The 18,733-nt window shown below is 34.0% G+C and overlaps 1 long non-coding RNA gene across 1 annotated transcript; it reads left to right on the top strand.

Moving 5' to 3' along the window:
• Positions 1-48: 48 nt before the first annotated feature.
• LOC146992952 (uncharacterized) lies at positions 49-17,136 on the top strand. The gene is made up of 2 exons (XR_015039099.1): positions 49-335; positions 16,847-17,136. It is a non-coding gene; the product is annotated as an uncharacterized LOC146992952 (long non-coding RNA).
• The last annotated feature ends 1,597 nt before the right edge of the window (positions 17,137-18,733 follow it).

Raw genomic sequence — 18,733 nt, forward strand, 5'->3', positions numbered from 1 at the left:
ACACATTCCAATTTCGGGATATTCCCTATTTGAAAGTAGCGTCTCCGTTCTGCGAGGCTAACGCTTCACGCATGCGCGAAAATATGCTTCGCTAGCTGGCAATGTATCGTAATACCTTGGTACATACCGTGCTTTTTTCGTAGTTGGACACTTTAAATTTGAGTTTTTTTGCAATTTGTGGGTTGTTCCAGAAACAATATAATGTCTTACATGTGTTCAGTGCCGCGATGCAACTGAAATTACAATACATATTTTCGCTTTTCCTGTTGATGCAGATGTGAAAGTGGATACGTGCAATAAAACGGAAGGCCTTCATTCGGACTAAAAACAGCAGGGTGAGGTTTCATTACTATGATTTCATTGATATTTAAAGAAAACTAGATTAAATATTCGATGCGTTTACTTTGTCTATTTTTAAAGCTAAAATGATTTCTACTGAAAAACTAGTGTAAAAAAGTAAACAATAACTAGTGTAAAATATAAAAGCAAACAATAAACTAATCAAGTCCATAATACTACAGGATTATTTAATGTATTGTAAATTTTTTTTCATGTATTGCTGAAACGCTGTGCATTATGATTATATCTTAATCATATAGCATTAAATGATTTGTAATATCTAATTACTTCAATTTTATTTTTAATGTACTTGTCATTATAGATTTAAAGATTTAAAAGTAATAATGTTTTTCATTTAAAAATTCAAATTTGTGTTTTTCACAAATTTGCGTTATCATTTTTTTGTCATATTTTCAAAATTTTTGTGAAAATTGTAATTAATATTATATTTTTAAAAATATATAAACAAAACTTGAAAACAATATTGTTACACCAGTTGCTTATAAAGCTTAGACTTATCCCCCCATAAAATTTTGCTGTTACGTTTTTTTAAATTAAACTTCATACATTAGCAAAATGCTATATTTTTTAAAAGCTATAGAGTATATGATGTTTTAAATGGATGCAATAGAATAAAGAATTAAAAAAGATTAAATATACTGGGAGAATGAAGTGCTTTTGCAAGGGACGTCCGGTATCCTATATTATCATTGCACTTTCCTGATCTGATATAGGCTTTATCACGTGTGCTTCGGTAACGAGATGTGGGAACCTCGGCTAACTGCCTTGCATATTTTAAAATTTAAAACGTAATTCTGAAGTGTGTTCCTTTCAAAATGTTGTCTATTAAATTTTCAGAGAATTATTATTTTTTCCCCTTTACAATTCACATAATTAATCCAAAAAATCAAAACTCACACCTAGTTGCAGGCACAACTTTCGATCTAGAGAGCTACGAAATTAACTATTATGATCATAAACTCTAAAGTGGACATATCAAGATTTCGCTAAAGAGTAATATAGAATAGTAAGAATTCATATCGCAATTAAAAAAGTGTTTAATAAAGACAGGCGGCAAAATTAAAGTAAAATGATTTTCTGTGACAGATCAAAAATAGATCTTTGGTTATTATTCTGTAAGAATCTGGATCACTGTAAGTTTAATAATTATTTTAATAATAATAATAGCACCATTTGACAGTTTAAAACAATGCTGACATTAAAAATAAATTTTAATACATTTATATCGATAAATAAATTATGAAATATTCCTTTTTAATATTTAGTTTATTATAAAAGATCTTCTACACTAAAATTTGTTTAAACAATAAATGTAATAACCGAAAATGCTAGTTCTTTCATTTTATCGCCATACTGAAGAAAATTAAATATTATTTAAAAAAGTCTGTAAGAAAAAGTTGGTTCTTGTAAAATGCTCTTTTTATATTCATATTTTCCATGTTTACATATGAATGAAAAATAATATGCAATGTTCGTTTGCAGTTCGAAAGCTTAACATTTTCTCGTTATGAAGTGTTGGAAAGTTTATCCAATCTATGGAAAATAAAATGGGACTAATATAAATAATTATTGATCATCCAGGTGAAAATTTTTATCAAGTATTAAGAAAAATAAGCTCAGATATCTGAAGTCTTAAAGCATGATATATAATAAATAAATATCATGCTTTAAGACGTGATAGTGTCATTTATTTATAACGTGATAGTATCATTTATTTAATGATCTCCTATTTACTTTACATCAGAATAACATAAAATTAGCTTCTCTGATAAATTAGCGCGCTGTGGGTTCACTAGCTTCGAATGCAAGAGAGAGATTTCTTCGCACTCCTCATCATGACATCACGAGAGAGCTTGGCCTTGTTTCTCGAAGGCCACGTTCTAACCTCTTGGGCTTGCATGTGTGAAACGCCCCGTTCACAAGAGCAGATTCGACCGGTAGCGAAAACCGGTTCTTCCAACGTGTCCCATCAGGGGTGGCCCAAGAGCAATGCGTAGTGCAGGGAGAAAATTATGCCACATGCGCATGACGTCATGTGGATGACAAGACAATCGTTAGTTCTTGGCGTTTTTTACTTTCATTGCATCAACAGTTTGATTTGAGTTGTTAATTTGCTATTATACCTAGTCAGAAGTGGCAAATTGTGCTATAGCGTTGTGCCAGAATTATACACGCCAATACGTAAATACTCTTTACAACCAGATAAAATAATTGACTATTTTTTAATGAATTTATGTAGTTTTCATACATAACTGTGATGTAATTTTACATTTAAAATTGAAAAATTTCTCATTTTAAATCACTTTTTATCATAATCTTCATTTTGTAGATGAGACTTACATCATAGTGAGATATTTAAAGTCAGTGTCGTGTTTACCAATACTGAGTACCTGAATGATTAGTTGATAAATACGCTTATCCAACTTCAGTCACATGTTTACTTTCTTTTTGTCCCAAACGTAATTCTATGTATTGAAGCAATGTCTGGGTTAAGCATTGCGAACTAAGTATATCAGGTTCAATGTTCCTTCTTACCTTCTTCGGGAACATACAAGGAACTGACTCGGAACAGAGAGCTTACTAAAGCTATGTTCACTAATTGTGGTAAGTAGACAGGATGCACATGAAGGGTATACAAAACCCTTTATTTTTCTCTATATACAATAAATTCCGCACTTCGGAATACACTGACCCGCTACTTGGGGTCTAACGTAAAAGTATAAAAATAAAACTAAACTCTAATTTAACTTTAAACTAATAAACTTGGAAGATTGGCCTTATATTAACAGGAAGCGTATGTAGTACAGAGAACTGTGAACACTACAATACGTTTTAAAATTTATCAAGAGGATTAAAACCTCTGGCCTGGAAGGCAAACAGTAACTGGGTAACTTCTAAGGTAAGCGGCCTGCTTTGACTCAACTGCTTCCTCTCTCTCGCTTGGCAAAAAGCCACAACTTAAATACTTGGCGTTCGCCAGACAACTTTGCATAAAAACCATAACGCTTATAATTCTGGCCGGAAGTAGAAAATAAGAAGTGATAGTAAAGATTTAAAATAAAAATAAACGTTAGTAAAACTTAAGAAACTTACATACTTCCCGCCAGAGTTAATTAGTTTGAAACTGAGGTCTAAAACGACCTTGTTGAAAACTTTTAGCTCTAGAATCTAACGCGAGGCCAATCTTTTACAAACATACTTCGCTAGAAACTAGAAATTTAAAAGAAAGAAATTTGTTTTTTTTTTTTACAATAGCAGCTCCCAGGATATACAACAATTTTTTTTCATCTGTACTGCATCTAAACAGGAGCTTTTATTCAATACTGGTTCCTTCCAGAGATCTGGAAGGAAAACTAGTTTAATGAAATGTTACACAATGAAATGGCAAGTAACATATATAATTATACTTCTCTTAACATTCTTATTTCATTCATGACTATTTTAATTATCTCTCTCCGTGCTCTCTGACATGTGTTGTAAAAGAACACCAAACACGAATGTGTTTCTGTCTACGTGTTCCACACTTTCTCCTACAATCAAAACACTAACGTGTTAAAATTCAACATGCCAAGACCTCTTAACACACCCTACTTTCAACTCTAAACCCTGAGGTACTATTCTAAAAGTGGCTAACTCTAAAGTGTAGTGTCAGAGAGCCTAACTACATCATTCAACCTTTAACACATATTCGCCATGCTTTAGTCTTTTTACAGTCACACGAATAAAAAAAATTTTACATTCACTTTTACCATATCACGGTATTTCTTAACATTTAAAATAACAGTTCACATTGTATATAAGAACATATCAACATGCCGTTAATTTTACACATTTGAAAACATACATTAGAGTACATTGTTAACTTCTATTCTTTTCAAAGCAAGTGCCAATTCTTTCTACATTGAAATACTACATTTCAAAAAGTCTTTCAGACTAAAACTTCTCTCTTGCTAGAATGTTTTAAATAAAATTTATACAATAACTTTTTTCAATATTTAAGTCTTTACACAACGCTATTATACATCAACTTTAGTTTTACGCGCGAGTAATTTAAAAACATAATACGAAAATCGGTAACAACTCATTTCTCGCCCTTTTGGCGATAAAGGTAGACCTCGCATGAGGTAAAACTTCTTGAAATCTGCCACTTGCAGTAAGAATGAAAGATTAACTTAAGTTTGCAAAGTAACATAAAATTTTACTTATCTTTGTGATATTCGGACATCCTTTTCTGGGCCCAGTCTTTAAAGGTATTGCAGATAGTAGTTTGATTTATCTTCCTTCTTGTACGGGCTCGCCCTTCAGTGCTTTCCTCTGGAAGCTTCCTTTTTTCACCAGTTCGGCCACCCTTGAATACCTTCTTTTTCTCCTCTGCTTGTGGTCTTGGCCGTTTGATGGCAGCTGGTCTTGGCGGAACCGGGAAACTTCTTTCGTGTTCTTGCTTGGACCTCGTTGCTGGCCGTTCAAATTTTCCTTGTACTTTTTCCTCCGTCGCTGAAGGCCCTTCCGCAGTTCGGCGACTTTTGCTGCGGAGAGTCCTGTCGGATGAGTAGATCTTCCGTTTTAGAGCCGGGTTATAGTTGCCGTCATTTCTCCTGGTTCTCTTCACATACGTCGTCCCTCTCCCTTCTTCATTCTGGGGGTGTTCGTGAACTCTCTTTTCTGGACGGTGGAACGGCTTCTTTTTCTTGCTACCTTCAATTTTTCCGCGAGGCAATTTTCTTTTCACTTGCTCCTGCCTCTTATTGGCTTGCCCTTGTACTTGTCGTTTTTCCACCTCTGGAGCTTGTGCCTGCGGTGTCTGCCGTGCCGGATCCTGCAAAAGATCTGAAAATATTTGCATTTTATTACGATCGAAGTAGGGCTTGATTTGATCAATGTTTGCGGAACAGGTTTCACCATTTCTGGCTTTTAACACTACTACAGCGTGAGTTATTTTTTCTATAACATATGGTCCTTCAAATCGTGCAAAAAATTTGGCAGTTTTATGTTCTGGTGCTGAAGAATGTGAATGCTTAATTTTTAAAACTTCATCCCCTACTTTATAAGTTACTCCCCGTCGTTTCAAGTCATAATACAATTTTTGTTTTCTTTGTGCTACTTCCGTATTCTTTTTTGCTTCTTTTATTAGTTTTTCTATATCATCCATTTTAAATTCTGGGGCTCTTTGTTGCACATAAAATAGTTTATCTAACGGTGTTATAACCTTTCTGCCTAGAAATAACTCAGCAGGAGTTTTGCCCGTTGTATCATGTTTTGCGGTCCTAAGGGCGAAAGCAAATTCATTGACATAGTTATCCCAGCTTTTATGAAAATTTTTAACATAACTACGGATAATTTTCACTATATTTCTATTGACCCGTTCCGCTATATTTGATTGCGGCCGATACGGGACCATTTTTAAATGACGTATGCCCAGTTTTTGGCACATGTCTTCAAATATATTACTTACAAATTGAGGACCATTATCCGATATAACTTTTAGGGGCGCCCCGTATTTTAAAATATATTTATTTAAAATAGAATCAGTAACTAATTTCGCGGAGGCTCGTTTTAAGGGAACAATTTCGGTCCATTTACTAAAATGATCAACCATAACAAGGAGATAGCGACTTTTATTTAACTGACTTTTGGGGAAAGGGCCCAATAAATCGATGCCAATTATTTCATTTGGAAATTCGGATTTAATACTATTTAGAAACCCGGCCGGGCGGAAATTAATATAATTAACTGCTTGACATGTTGGGAAGGACTGGACATACGCCCTTGTTAACTTTTGCAGTTCAGGAAAGTAGACTGCCTCGCGTACGCGTTGGATAGTTTTTCGAATACCAGCATGAGAAGCTAAAGGGCTGTCATGGAGCTCCTGCAGGATATTTAATCTAAGACTAGCTGGGATAACAGGTCGAAATTCGTTGTTGGAATTCGTAGTTTTTGTATAAAATAATAGACCATCTATTAGTTCGTAATGGGCCGCCCTATTTCTTATCGCCACAATATCTTGGTGGCTAAAATTTTCAGGATCCTTCAAATACTCATAAATGCTTCCAAACTCAGGATCCTTACCCAGTTCAGTTATTACAGTTTCTCGGGAATTTATTGTACATGCTGTGAGCATTGCCACCTTTACGGTATTCCCTTATTCATCTATTTTAATTCTTGATAGGGCATCTGCTACGATATTTTCCTTACCGGGGGTATGCTTGATTACCAGATTATATTCTTGCAGCTTGAGTGCCCATCTTATTAACCTTGGGGATAAATTTTTTCCTGAGTACAATCTAGTTACCGCCGCATGATCAGAGTACACTGTTATCGGCGCCTTTCCAAAATAGACTCGGAACTTTTGCACTGCTAACAGAACTGCAAGTGCCTCTCTCTCGGTCGCGGAATATTTCTTTGTGTTTAATTTAAAGTTCGGCTAAAAAAAGCCACGGGCTGCTGATTTTGCGAAAGTACCGCTCCTACCGCATAATCCGAAGCATCCGCTGAAATTTCTAAATTTTCATCCTTTTCAGGAAATTTCAACACAGGGGCTTGCGTTAATGCTTGTTTTAATTTTTCGAAAGCACTATTGCCTTCGGCCGTCCACGAGAATCTTGCCTTTTTCCTTTTTAATTTTAACAATGGCTCCGCGATAGCTGAAAAATCTTTTATAAAGGACCTATAATATGAACAAAGTCCTAGAAAAGAAGAGAGCTTCTTTGCCGTGTTTGGAGTCGGATACTTTTGTACAGCGATTATTTTTGATTCGTCTGTTTCTATTCCTTTCTGAGATATCTTGTAACCTAAATATTTTAATTCAGGGGCTGCAAATTTGCACTTTTCAACATTAACTTTTAGACCGGCCTCATTTAATAAAGAAAACACCTGTCTTAAATCCTGTACATGTTGGTCGAGATTATCACTAGTAATAATGATATCGTCTAAATAGATAAATGTGGACTTTCCAAGAACAGGTCTTAACACAATGTCCATGCATCGCTGAAATGTTGCCGGGGCCCCTGAAAGGCCAAACGGCATACGCAAAAATGCATAAGTGCCAGACGTGGTTATAAAAGCAGTCTTAGGCACGTCCTCAGGCCTAACCCCCTATTTGAAAATAACCAGTCGTTAAGTCTAAAGTCGTCATAAATTTGGTTGATTTTATGTTCCTTAGAATTTCTTCTATAATCGGTAACGGATATACCGGATATTTAGTTATGGAGTTTAATTTACGGTAATCAATAGCGAATCTCCATCTTTTTGGATGCGTCAAAGGATAGTCATTATTTTTCTTACATAAAACCACCGGGCTAGCATAACTACTTGAGATGGGCGTTATGATCTTTTTACGTAGCATATCGGTAATATGCCATTCTATAATTTTTTCTTTATTCTTATCATACCGGTATGGTTTTTGACGAACTGGCATTGCATCTCCGGTGTCAATACTATGGTTAGTAACCTGAGTAAATCCTGGAATATCACTAAATAACGAAGCAAATTCACTTACCACTTGTCGGATTCTTCCTTGCTCGTCATTAGAGAGGTGGTCAAGTTTTAACATCGGCGGTTCAGCGTTTTCTGTACGAACTGGTTTCATTGTCAGCTTAAGGGACGCTTCATTAAAATCCAGCGTAGCTTGTGCGTCTGAAAGAAAATCTATTCCTAAAATTATATGTGCTTGCAGATTCTTTACTATAAAAAACATCACCTTTACTTGTTCGTCCTTGATACGGATATACAACGGTACTTTACCTACGCACTTACATTTTTCTCCTTGCGCCGCTAACACTGTCGTATTATCCGAATTATATATGCGGTATTTGCGAAAATACTTCCTAAAAAATCTTCTGCCACACAGGAACACTGCGCGCCTGTATCCAGGAGTGCGGTGGCTGGGATATTATTCACCAAGACTTCAATCTTCGGAAGAGTCAGATTTTTCACCATTACTGTATTTAACTTGTAGGAAGAGGGGTTTTCTTGGCCTTCGGATTTCCGCACCCTCCCGTCAGCAGAAATCCGTTTTAGTTTAAATTATTTTTCCTTTCCTTTTTTTTCCACTGGCCTTGAGACTTTTTTCCTGGGTTGCTATTGAACTGTCGACGTTCGCCGGCTGTTTTTGAATGCTCGGGTTTCCTTGCCCACTGATTCGCTTTGCTTCCGTAGCCGTGTGTTTGAGTTTGCTGTAGTCTTGGCGCACCAAATTGGTTTCGCTGTTGATATTGGCGTCTTCTTTCGACGTCCGCCGTTCTTCTACTTTCAAACTGGATTGCTAGCTCAAATAACTTTTCCAGTGTAGTCGGATTTCTTAATTCAATAAAGTCTTGCACTTGGGGCAGTAACCTCGGCAAAATCACTTGAATTATTTCAGGATCCGGACGGTTTCCATACAAGAGTTTGAAGACGTGAATTTTTCTTAAAATAAAGCTCGAGAGGTTTTCGATTCTTTGTTGATATATACTGAAAAGTTCCGTTTCTAATTTCGCACGATCCCTTACAACAGGGAAGGCTCTTAGTAGGGCAGTCTTGAAATTTTCGTAAGTATAGGTGGGACTTCCTGCTTGACCCAAGAGACTTCTGCCTATACATTTGAACCAGTTAAGCGCTTGGCCCCTCAAAGCGCTGGTAGCTAAGGTAACGTTTTGAAACTCGTGCACGGGGTAGAGCATGAAGTGGTCATCCAATTTTTCCAAAAAACTGGTTACCGGTGAGTTTCCATTAAATGTTGCTTCTGGTTTCATGGAAGCGCGCATGGTCTGGACGATGTAACCAAATCCTTCCAGGACGGCAGCTGGCATTTCTGGATTCTGAGCCGTTTCTGCAGGCAGCACAGGTTCTTCTTGAAACTCGGCCGTGGTTATTCTTCTTCGTTGGGCGCCACTATCAGGTTCAATGTTCCTTCTTACCTTCTTCGGGAACATACAAGGACCTGACTCGGAACAGAGAGCTTACTAAAGCTGTGTTCACTAATTGTGGTAAGTAGACAGGATGCACATGAAGGGTATACAAAACCCTTTATTTTTCTCTATATACAATAACTTCCGTACTTCGGAATACACTGACCCGCTACTTGGGGTCTAACGTAAAAGTATAAAAATAAAACTAAACTCTAATTTAACTTTAAACTAATAAACTTGGAAGATTGGCCTTATATTAACAGGAAGCGTATGTAGTACAGAGAACTGTGAACACTACAATACGTTTTAAAATTTATCAAGAGGATTAAAACCTCTGGCCTGGAAGGCAAACAGCAACTGCGTAACTTCTAAGGTAAGCGGCCTGCTTTGACTCAACTGCTTCCTCTCTCTCGCTTGGCAAAAAGCCACAACTTAAATACTTGGCGTTCGCCAGACAACTTTGCATAAAAACCTTAACGCTTATAATTCTGGACGGAAGTAGAAAATAAGAAGTGATAGTAAAGATTTAAAATAAAAATAAACGTTAGTAAAACTTAAGATCCTTACAAGTAAACTGATACATGCTTCACCGTAAGGAAAGAACAATTTCTCGACCATAATATGATGCAAACATCGAATGAGTGAGTGGCATATTTCCTTCAGTGTTATTTAAGTGATGCATATGTCTGATGTAATTCAATTGATATAACTAAGTGAACTTACACATGCTTGACCCTGAAGGAAAACAATACTGTGCTAGAATACAAATAGCGAAAGATTAAGTGAGATATTCTCTTCAGTGTTATTTAACTGCTGCATATGTTTTAATTTTGATTCCACATAATTTGTTTTTAATTATAAGAGAAAGACATTAAATACTGAACACTATTTTGAGTATAACAAAATTTTAAGAAACAACCTGATATAAATAAATTAGTAATTAAAAATATTTAATTTGAATACAGGCTGAATTGAAATTAAGATGTAGGGCAAGTTTATTAGTTTTATTATTGTACATTTATGTGTAAGAAATGTATTTTAATTATTCCATTTTTAATGTATGGAGGGAAGAATAGGGCGTGAAAATCGAAGATTATTTGCTATAGCAAATAAACACGCCAGGATAAATGTTATATAGAAATCTTAGGAGTGTAAGGGATTATAAGAGTCCATTAGATAATACTGAAAATATATGCACTTCTGCTGAAATCCGAAGTGAATCAGTATAAGTAAAAATGATTTATTGATGATAGTAATTTTAAGATAAGTCCATTTAAAAGTATAAGGATGTCATATTAAGAAATTTGTAGAATTTTAGGGTAATTAAATATGAATTTGTTGATTTAAATCTTTTTATATATATTTTTGCTTGACTTATGTAATTTAAACTGAAAATCACGATCATATATTTATTTCTGATGGAATGTCAAAGTTCATTTGTATTAAAAAAAATGCATGAGGAATGAAAATAAATAGGAAAATACTTTTTGATCATGTTATTACCATGGTTTTAGAGTTATGCCTTCATGTGTTCTATTCAACAAGATTTATTTAATGCAGACAATACAACACAAAAACCTTGGTGTCCCATTCACATGGGAACAAGCATTAATTGCCTCGCCGAATTGGAGATAGAACTTGGTTGAATGTTCCTTACCTCTCGGGAGCAGGGCAAATGGGGAGATTTCCCGTACTATACTGGGTGGTTCACTTAATTTTAGTTACTGCTCGCTGGACTCTCAGCGAAACAATCGCGCTGATAGATGTCTGGGGAAAATTAGAACTGTACAAGATACGGAAATTATAGACAAATACAGACAAGGTTATCTGATGCTAGGTATTCCAGAAACATCGTTCAAATTAAAACTAAAGTTAAGACAAGTGCATATCGGCTTCAACGCGACAAGGGACTCGGTACCTTTTGAATGATTTTTTTAAAAAAATTAAGCATTTTCATCTACTTTTTATGAATGATTTCGCAATTAATGAATTAGTTTCTGAGAAAAAAAATAAAAATACGCTTTTATCTAAAATCTTTAAAACAAATATGATCTCAATCTGTTTATGTGAGTATCGTTTGCTTCATTTTATTGTTGCAAACAGCGTAAATTCCTTTTGTTTTTCTTCCTTTAGTTTTGAACGTTATATGTGGCAACAAGATAATTGATTGATAGAATTGTGTTCGTGACAGCCATGTAGAATGGCTCGCTTATTTTGTATCAATTATTTCGCATCGCTGACATTTTATTTATAATTAGTGTAATGAAATAAAAGTGAAGGAATACAGTCCATTTGTTGATTGATTATTGTTTGTGAAACATATTAAGTAAAGATCACTTATTGTTGGTCAAAAGTCTAGCCGGAGAGCTAGTGAAGATAGTGACTGTTCTAAGTGCATTCTAACAACGCAAATATGCATATGGTTGGTGAAAAATTACTCCACTTTGTGAGGTAAGTGGATTTTGAAGAAAAATTCGTTTATAACTGATTTTAAGAACAATGTTGTAATATAGCATAGAAAAGTGTTTCAATTTCATTTTAGTAATAGTGTTAAGTGATTTAAGAATAATTCTGTTTTTGAATTGATCAATTATGAATGAACTTATAACTTTTAAAACAAAAAGAGCGGTTTTACGCAGGAGTGATACTAATTATGTAAAGAAAATTGAAACTATTTTAACTGCAGATGAAATTAATTTAATAAAGCTAGAGGAATGTGTCGAATTATTGAAACTAAAAGAAACTGTGTTAAGGAAGCTTGATTCTGAAATCGAAAGTTTAATTACAGATACTAAAGAATTAGAAAACGAAATAGATAATGTTCAGGAGTACACAGATAAAATTTATTTGTGGAAATTTAAAGGTGAAAAAATATTAAAATATCAAAATAGTAAAAATAATTCTAATAGTGTAATTTCAGAACAGGTTCTTGACAATATTAAATTTACCCAAGTTAACATTACCGACTTTTGGTGGTAATATTACAGAATGGATAGCTTTTAAAGATCTTTTCAGTGCTTGTGTAAGAAATAATACAAATTTATCTAATGCTCAAAAATTGCAGTATTTGAAGGCTTCGTTGAAAGGTGAAGCATATCGCATTATTCAAACCATTCCAAATTTCGGATTGTAATTTTGAAATAGCATGGAATCTGTTAGATGAAAGATATTCAAATAAGAGAGAACAAATTTTTGCATATATTAAACGTTTTCTAAGCTTACCAACTATTCAGAATGAAACAGCATTTGCTATTTTAAATTGAGTTGACAATATTAATGAAGTAATTCGTTCTTTAGAAGTATTGAATCAAACCATTGATAATTTTGGTGACACTTTAATGACTTATTTAATTTTGCAAAAATTAGACCCTTTTACAAAATTATGGTGGGAACGTCAGTTAAAATGTAATGAGATTCCAAAACTTACAACTTTAATTGAATTCCTAAAAAACTATGCAAGAACACTTCAAAATAGCAAATCAACATGTAATAAGGTACCTAAATCTGTGTTTCAAAATAAGAATAATGGTCTGGTTGCTACTTTGGGTTATGGTTATTGTAAAGAAGATCATAGTTTACCCAAATGTTCGAAATTTCTAAATTTATCGGTTCAGCAAAGGATAGAATTTGTGAAATCTAATCGTTACTGTTTTAATTGCTTATCTAATATGCACTTGCTCAAAAATGCAAGAGTTTAAATACATGTCAACATTGCTTTAAGAAGCATCACAGTATTTTGCACATTGTAAATAATTCAAAGAATAAAACTCAGTTAAACAGTATATCTCAGCCTATGTAATCTATCCCTAAAAGAGATGAATTAACGAGTTCTAAGGATGTTTCATCCACAGTTTGTGCCTCTCATTATGATTCGAATGCAGAAAGTAATCAAACCAGTCACATTTTATTGTGTACTGCTTTAATAAAAGTTCAAAATTCTGAACAACAATTTGTGAAGTGTAGATGTTTATGTGACACTGGATCTCAGAGATCATTTATTTCAAGGGATTGTGTGAAGAAATTAGGATTACGAGTGAAAGATAATTCCATTTCTGTATCATGTTTAGGAGAATTTAATACTATAAGTAATGGGGAAGTCGATTTAGTATTCACTTCTCATTTTAAGTGATATTCGTGTATCAACATCAGCGTTTGTACTGGACAAGGTGACAGATAACATTCCCTATGTATCTTTGCCATCAATCATCTTCGATAACTTCAGTGATTTACAATTAGCTGATCCATTATTTTACAAGTCACAACCAGTTGACATTTTATTTGGAGTAAATGTATTTCTGCATTTAATGACGGGAGAAATTGTCAAACGTGGTCCTGATCTACCATTTGCTCTAAATTCGAGGTTGGAATGGATAATTTCGGGTACTACAAATTTTGAATCTACAAATTTTGAGCCAGTATATGTAAATCATTTGAATACAAACACAGATGAGTTAGTAAATTCTTTCTGGGAGTTTCCAAAAGTTTCCAAATGTACAACCTTTAACAAATGAAGAAAAACTTTGTGAAGAACATTTTAAAAACTCGCATTTTACAGACACATCAGGTCGTTATTCAGTTGCATTACCATTCAAACCTAATAGAGATGTTCTAGGTGACTCCCGTGAAATAGCGTACAGAAGATTTCAGTACTTGGAGAAGAGGCTGTTATCTATGAAAGAAATTTACAACCAGTATATTCAGTTTATGAAAGAGTACTTTTCACTAGAACACGTAGAATTAGTGCCAGACACAGATTATGAATTAGAGAATAAATACTATTATATACCACATCACTTTGTGTTGAAGGACTCGAGCTTAACAATTAAACTGAGAGTTGTTTTCGATGCGAGCGCTAAAACAACCACATATGTTTCTTTAAATGATACGTTAATGATAGGCCCAAAAATAAAAGATGACTTAATTTGTATTTAACTAAGATTTAGACTTCATAACATTGCAATAACCGTTGATATTAAAATGATGTACAGACAGATAAAGGTTCATGAAAAAGATAGAGATTTTCAGAGAATATTATGGAGAGATAGCCCGTATAAACAAATACGAGTTTGTCGTTTGGAAAACATTTACATATGGAACTGCAGCTGCTCCATATCTTGCAACTAAAGTTTTGAGTCAGTTAGCGATTGATGAAGGATTGAACTTTTAGATGAAGATTATAGATGAAGGATTAACTTATAGATGAAGGATTGAACTTTCCAAAAGCAAAGAATATAGTTTTAAGAGATTTTTAAAGGTGTAATAGAGTATCAAAGTGTTCCGACTAAAAGGATTATTTTGTCATTCGTAGCAAAGCTATTCGATCCATTGGGGTGGATAGCTCCGTTTGTAATTCTCGCTTAAATGATCTTTCAGCAATTGTGGAAATTACAATTATCATGGGATGATCCTGTAACAGAAGAGATTGATCGAAGTTGGAGAAATCTATGTAGAGAAGTTAAACTTTTGAATTCTATAAATATACCTAGGAAAATTCTGATACCTGATTATTTTCGATGTGAACTTCACGGATTTTGTGATGCGTCTGAAAGGGGTTATGCAGCAGTTATTTATATCAAAACTTGCAATAACTCTGACATTAATGTTAAACTTGTAACAGCTAAAACGCATGTAGCACCATTAAAATCTATTACGATTCCAAGACTGGAATTATGTGCAGCAGTGTTATTGGCACGCTTGATTCAGTCTGTAAAAGCTGCATTAGTTATAAATTTTGATTTAGTGCAAGCTTGGAGTGATTCAGAAATCGTGTTGTCATGGCTAAGGTCAGATCCTAAAAAATGGCAAGTATTCGTATCCAATAGAGTTTCTGAAATACAATCCATCTTACCACCTGAAAACTGGAGTCATGTTGATGGAAAAGAAAATCCAGCTGATTGTGCTTCACGTGGGTTATTTCCTGCAGAACTATTATCTTATCAATTGTGGTGGAATGGTCCTTCTTGGTTAAAGTACAGTGAGATTGACTTGTCTAAAAATATTCTTATAGATGAAGAGGCATTACCAGATGCACGTAAAACAGTCTCATTTGTAGTTTCTGTGTACAGGAACTTGCTATTATATCAAATATATCTTCATTTCCAAAGTTACAACGCATATTTGCTTGGATATTAAGATTCATATCGAATTCTAATGTAGCATATCTAGAAATACGTCTTTTTTATCTAGTAATGAAATTCGAGCCGCAACTTTCTGTATTATCCGAATAATACAGCGATTTCACTTTTTTAAAGAAATTCAATGTTTGGAATTGGGAAAGGACTTACCTACAAACAGCAACCTCCTTAACTCGTGTCCAATTTTAGATGACAACAGTTACGTGTAGGAGGAAGACTGAAAAATGCGCAACTATCAGAAAATGAAAAACATCCAATCTTATTACCTTCAAAACACAATCTGACAGAAATCATAATTAGACACTTTCATGTCAAATATCTCCATGCAGCACTAAAACTTCTATCTTTAATTCGACAGCAATTTTAGATCATAGCTGCTAGATCTGCTATCCGAAAAGTAGTAAGATCTTGTATCACGTGTTGCAAACTTAGAGCTAAAACAGCAAGTCAAATAATGGCTGATCTACCGTAATCTAGAGTAACACAATCACGACCATTTCATCGAACTGGAATAGATTTTTCTGGACCGTTCATGATTAAACATCGTGCAGGTCGTGGACAAAAATCATTTAAATGTTACGTATGCTTATTTGTGTGTTTTGTAATCAAGGCAGTACATCTTGAAGTGGTAGAAGATTTGTCAACAAAGGCATTTTTAAGTGCATTGAAACGATTTATTGCAAGAAGAGGGTAACCATTTGAGATTTATTGCGACTGCGGTACTAACTTTAAAGGTGCAGACAAAGAAATCAGAAAATGTTTTTTGCAATGTAAGCAAAACCAAGAAATTCACAAATTTTTGTCTTTAAAGGAAATAAAATGGATATTCAACCCGCCATCATCTCCCCATTTTGGTGGACTATGGGAATCGGCAGTAAAGTCAATGAAATTACATCTAAAAAGGACTGTTGGTGATACTGTGCTGACCTATCCGGAATTTCAGACCTTGATAGCACAGGTTGATGCTTGTCTCAACTCTAGCCATTGTGTCCAACATCGGCTGTCCAAATGATTTAACTGCATTAACACCTGGTCATTTCCTAATAGGAACGTCTTTAACTGCCATACCTGAACCAGACCTAAATTATAGTTCTTTCAATCACCTTGACAGATGGCATGTGAGACAGTTTATTTTTCAGCACTTCTGGAAAAGATGGAGTCGAGAATACCTGTCTCAGCTTCAGCAAAGACCTAAATGGCAAAAAAGTCGAAACAATTTAGAAGTCAATGACTTAGTCCTCATCAAAGAAGACAATCTTCCGCCTCTTAAATGGACGTTAGGGAGAATAATTGCTGTTCATCCGGGCTCAGATCATAGAGTGAGAGTTGTTAGTATTGAAACTGGTCATGGTGTCATAAAACGACCAGTCGTGAAATTGTGTCCTCTTCCTATTCAGACTAAAAACTATGAACTGTTTCGCATATAATATTTTGTATTATTTTTCTTATGTTTATCTTTTATTACAGACTAAGAAGTTTCAAAATGCTCCAACTGTTGAAATCCCCTGGGATTTCAGCGAGGGCCAGGATGTTTATGTGAGTATCGTTTGCTTCATTTTATTGTTGCAAACAGCGTAAATTCCTTTTGTTTTTCTTCCTTTAGTTTTGAACTTTATGTGTGGCAACAAGATAATTGATTGATAGAATTGTGTTTGTGACAGCCATGTAGAATGGCTCGCTTATTTTGTATCAATTATTTCGCATCGCTGACATTTTATTTATAATTAGTGTAATGAAATAAAAGTGAAGTTTGTTGATTTTTTGTTGATTGATTATTGTTTGTGAAACATATTAAGTAAAGAACACAGTCACATTTTCATTTCAAATAATTTTTCTTTTCAGTATTTTGCAAAACCTGTCCTTGTTTCTATAAAGTATATAATTTTAAATAAGCAGTAAAGTAATAAATAATTTAGTCCGTACCTGTATATCTTTTAGGACTTTAAGTAAAAGGATTTATCGAAAAAAATGCAAAATCTTTCTCAGTTTGCATTTTCAGTTTAAAGAATTAGTGTGATTACTATGTAAGAAAATTTTTTTGTGTTTGGATTGTTCGAAGTCCTATTCATTCCGACGAAATCTACCAGCGCATATTATTAAGTACCATCCTTCGAAATCAGAGGAATTAGCTCCTACATTAAGAACTGCTCGACAAGGCATCACAGACAAATAGTTTAAAACAGTCCGAACTTCTGTACTCTAGGCTAGTAGTATATGCTCTTTGCTTTTATGTAATACTTGTCTGAATACCCAGTAGCTTCCCTTTTAGATTATATGGTTATATTATATGGTCCCTTTTAGATTATATAGTAACCTAGAATTCAAGTTTTTTTCAATACTGAATAATAAATGTTATGAGAGATATAAAAAATACCAAGTCGGTTTAATCCTAGTTTCCGGTGCACAAGGGATTTGGCTAGTTTATGATGAGCAGTAAACGGGACATAAACAATGAGTAGTTAAACGGGTCATTTTGGTGTTGGCGATAATTTTCAAAATCGCACCAAGGCTCCGCCTTATACTAGGATTTTACCAAAAAAAGTCTGTATATATAAATTTCATCATTTAATTGTTTTATCTAAATTCATTAATGATGCCTGTTGTTTAGTAACTATATCGTTGATTAATAAATATCAATGTTTTTCTATATTTGAAAAATGCATGCTCATTTTATGTAAATCATCTTATGGGTAAATAGCAAGCATCTCATAAAGGAGGTAGTCTAAAATTTACATCAAATTTCAAACATATGAATGAATAACAATTACACTATTTTATAAATTTCACAATTTCATAATAGTTTAGATGCAACAAATAGTAAATTGGCCAGATACCAATATTCAGCTTGAACTTAATTTGGATATTCATCTACCCAGTTGCTGTGTATAAATTATATTTCAGTCAAATTATATGTAAACTAAAACTCTGTATATAAATAATAGGAAAGGTCAATGAAAAATGTACAAAATGTCTAGAATTTTGGTTCAGAACGAAATACTAAATTTTAATTAGGTATAATTAATAACTATAGATTAGTATGTTACGAAAATGCCATCAATTTAAATCATATAGCAAATCTTAACCTAATAGAATTCATTGGAAAATTTTGGATTATTACAGAAAATATAACTTCATTTCCTAAGATTTTTGTTCATTACTGTATATGTTACGGTGAAACACCGAAATCTGGAGAATGTCAACATTCACCTAGTCGCTTGGTGTATGTCAGAAATATTTTCCAAATACTCTTACTTCTGACTTACACCGGTAAATGTCGACATTCACCATGTACTAATCAGTGGCGTAAATAAGGATATGCAAGGAATGCCGTTGAATAGGGGCCCGAAGGTTTAG

Source organism: Stegodyphus dumicola, chromosome X2 (genome assembly GCF_044657685.1).
Source record: "Stegodyphus dumicola isolate Sdum_Otavi_A_Nest chromosome X2, ASM4465768v1".
NCBI lineage: Eukaryota > Metazoa > Arthropoda > Arachnida > Araneae > Eresidae > Stegodyphus > Stegodyphus dumicola.